Below are 3,976 nucleotides of genomic sequence, written 5' to 3'. Positions count from 1 at the left end.
GCTCGGGACTGGGGATCACCGCTGGAGGCTCGGGACTGCGGATCGCCGCTGGAGGCTCCGGTTTGGGGACCGTCGCTGGAGGCTCCGGACTGGGGACCATCGCTGGAGGCTCCGGACTGGGGACCGTCGCTGCAGGCTCCGGACTGTGGACCGTCTCTGCAGGCTCCGGACTGGGGACAGTCGCTGGAGGCTCGTTGCCGTGGATCATCGCTGGAGGCTTCGTGCCATGGGCCATCACTGGAGGTTCTGTGCCATGGATCCTCACTGGAGGCTCCGGGCCATGGATCATCACTGGAGGCTGCTGACCATGGATCATCACTGGAGGCTTTGGGCCATGGATCATCACTGGAGGCTTCGTGCCATGGATCATCACTGGAGGCTCCGGGACATGGATCATCACTGGAGGCTTCTGGCCATGGATCATCACTGGAGGCTTAGTGCCATGGATTATCCCTGGAGGCTTCGTACGTGGAGCCGGAACAGTTCTCACCGGACTGAGGAGACGTACTGGAAGCCTGGTGCATGGAGCTGCCACAGGGCTTATTAGGCTGGGGAGACATACTGGAGGCCTGGTACGTGGAACCGGAACAGGTCTCACCGGACTCGGGAGATGCACTGGAAGCCTGGTGCGTGGAGCAGGCACCGGATATACTGGGCTCTGGAGGAGCACTGGAGGTCTCAAGCGTAGAGCCTGCACAACTCGTCCTGGCTGGATGGTTACTTTCGCCCGGCAAATGCAGGGCGCTAGCACAGGACGCACTGGGCTGTGCAGACGCACCGGAGACACAGTGCGCAGAGCCGGTGCAGGATATCCTGGGCCGAAAAGACGCACTGGAGGCCAGGAGGGCTGAGCCGGCACCATCCGTCCTGGCTGGATGCCCACTCTAGCCCGGCCAATGCGAGGAGCTGGAATATAGCGCACCGGGCTGTGACTGCGCACTGGAGACATGGTGCGCATAACACGGTGATCGACCTATCATATGCTCCCCACGGTAAGCATGAGGAGTTGGCTCAACCCTGACTCTGCCAATCTCCCCGTGTGTCCCCCCCCAAAAGTTTTTGGAGCTGCCTCTTGGGCTTCCGTACTAGCTGTGACCACTTGTATAGTTGCTCCCACCTTGCTGCCTCTGTCTGCTCCCATGGGAGGCGATCCCTCCCAGCCAGCATCTCCTCCCACGTCCAGGATCCTTTACCATTCAGAATGTCCTCCCACGTCCATTCCTCCTGACCACGCTGCTTGGTCTTTTTGTGGTGGGGAGTTCTGTTACGTCCGTCGTTAGTGGTAGAATGACCGGACCAAGGTGCAGCGTGGTAGGCCGTCCATGATTTTTAATAAACTGAACACCGCAGCAAAATAACAAAGTCGAAAAAACGAAAGCGCAGTTCTGTCAGGCAACAAAACAGCTAAACAGAAAATAACTCCCCACAAAACCCAAACGGAAAATCACAATTTATATATGATCCCCAATCAGAGACAACGATAGACAGCTGCCTCTGATTGGGAAGCAGACTAGGCAAAATCAACAAAGAAATAGAAAACATAGATTCTCCCACCCGAGTCACACCCTGACCTAACCAAACATAGAGAATAAATAAGGATCTCTAAGGTCAGGGCATGACACACTGGGAGATTAACTAACCTTTCAGCAGGACATTAACTTAAAACACAAGAACAAATCTACACTGGAGTTGCTTACCAAGAAGACAGCGAAAGATCCTGCATGCCGGAGTTACAGTTTTGACATAAATCTGCTTGAAAATCTATGGCAAGACCTGAAAATGGTTGTTTAGCTAGGATCAACAACCAGTTTGACAGAGCTTTAATCATTCTGAAAAGAGTAACGGGCAAATATTGTACAATCCAATTTTTCAAAGCTCTTAGAGACTTACCCAGAAAGACTCATAGCTGTAATCGCTGCCAAATGTGATTCTAACATGTAGTGACTCAGGGTGTGAATACTTACGTAAATGAGATATTTCTGTGTTTCATTTTCAAGAGATTTGCTGACATTTCAACAATTCTTCAGGTTGTCATTATGGGGTATTGTGTGTAGATGGATAATATATATTTTTTTTAAATCATTTGAATTCAGTCTGTAACACAACAGAATGTGGAATAAGTCAAGGGCTATGAAGGGACTGTACATAGTGAAGGGACTGTACATAGTGAGTCTTTCTGGGTACTGTACATAGTGATCGATATAGCAGCGGAAATAAATTCAGGGTGAGTCGTAAGGAAAAATTGGATTTTGCCACGTCGTTTTGGTCTGTTTTGCTCTGTAGTCACGGACAGTTTGGAAGCCTTTGTTAAGGCCTATAGATGTGCAAGTGATAAAAAACACCAAATATTAACTTATATGCTGCAATGTGTAAACACATTACCAAGCAGCCAAGCAGCTCGCACCAATCACATTACGGTAAAATACTGTGAAATACAAACCCCATCTCCCCTCTATTAATGTAATTCGCTCATCCATTAATTAATACATTTTTTACTGTATATTACAGTCCATTCTCTGCTATTTTACTGTGTGCCATCATGACAAAGTACTTGCTTTAATTCTGTGTTTAGATTACAGTAGTGCAATATGAAATACAGTAACTTACTTAGCACTAGCTGCCTGTAAGTTGCAGTCACATTCACAGCAACCCCTTTACAGTTTAACGCAGGTATATTTACCATGTTATTGCCTGCAGAAGAGACCACGGGGAGCTGAAAATGCAACTTAATCAAAGCATTATGTCTAGGTATGTTCTGAATGTTGTATTAACAAATGTTGTATCAATTCCCTTTTAAATGTTCTTTCTAGTGCATTGATGATTTCTAACGCACTGGTTATGGGATTGGTCATTATAGTAAAGGAATAGGGTCATCTACTGGTGGACGGAGTTAAGTGAAATTGAATCAATAAAATAACTGTAAAACTGTCAAGAAAGGAAACAAGTCAAGTGTAAAATGTGGTAGATCAGAAAGCACTTTGAGGTACCGGTGCTGCAAAGCAACAGATTGCATTTCAATGTGCATGTATTAACAACATTATTACTGTAATCTTATGCGCTCCAAACCTCAGATAATCATGTATAGCACAGTCAGAACAAAAAAGGTTGTTACATGTGTAATTACACTGTAATTAGTATTGTAGTTAATTGTAATACCTCATAGTTACACTGTAATAACAACATGTAACTAACTGGTGGTAATTGGTGGCTTGTTAGCGTTCTTGTTACAAATGGGAAAGTTTCCACAAAAATTCACCAATTTAGGGTTTTGTTTCTTCTCAGCTGCATCCAAATCAGTAACAACTGTCACAAGGTTGTAATCTCTCGTGGACAGATGCACTGGGTGTCCAAGATTAGCAAGGTTGGAGGCTCAATAGGCTTTAATTACCTACTTGTGAATGCGCAGAACACCAATCTCAACGTCAACAGTGAAGAGGCGACTCCGGGATGCTGGCTTTCTAGGCAGAGTTGCAAAGAAAAAGCCATATCTCAGACTGGCCAATACAAAGAAAAGATTAAGATGGGCAAAATAACACAGACACTGGACAGAGGAACTCTGCCTAGAAGGCCAGCATCCCGGAGTCGCCTCTTCACTATTGACATTGAGACTGGTGTTTTGCGGGTACTATTTAATGAAGCTGCCAGTTGAGGACTTGTGAGATGTCGGTTTCTCAAACTAGACACTCTAATGTGCTTTTCCTCTTGTTCAGTTGTGCACCGGGGCCTCTCACTCCTCTTTCTATTCTGGTTAGAGCCAGTTTGCGCTGTTCTGTGAAGGGAGTAGTACACAGCGTTGTACGAGATCCTCAGTTTCTTGGCAATTTCTCGCATGGAATAGCCTTCATTTCTCAGAACAAGAATAGACTGACAAGTTTCAGACAAAAGTCCTTTGTTTCTAGCCATTTTGAGCCTGTAACCGAACCCACAAATGCTGATGCTCCAGATACTCAACTAGTCTAAAGAAGGCCAGTTTTAT

The sequence above is a fragment of the Oncorhynchus clarkii genome, chromosome 29 (assembly GCF_045791955.1).
Source record: "Oncorhynchus clarkii lewisi isolate Uvic-CL-2024 chromosome 29, UVic_Ocla_1.0, whole genome shotgun sequence".
NCBI classification, from domain to species: Eukaryota; Metazoa; Chordata; class Actinopteri; order Salmoniformes; family Salmonidae; genus Oncorhynchus; species Oncorhynchus clarkii.
The sequence above is the reverse complement of the archived record's forward strand: the minus strand, read 5'-3'. Positions refer to the sequence as shown.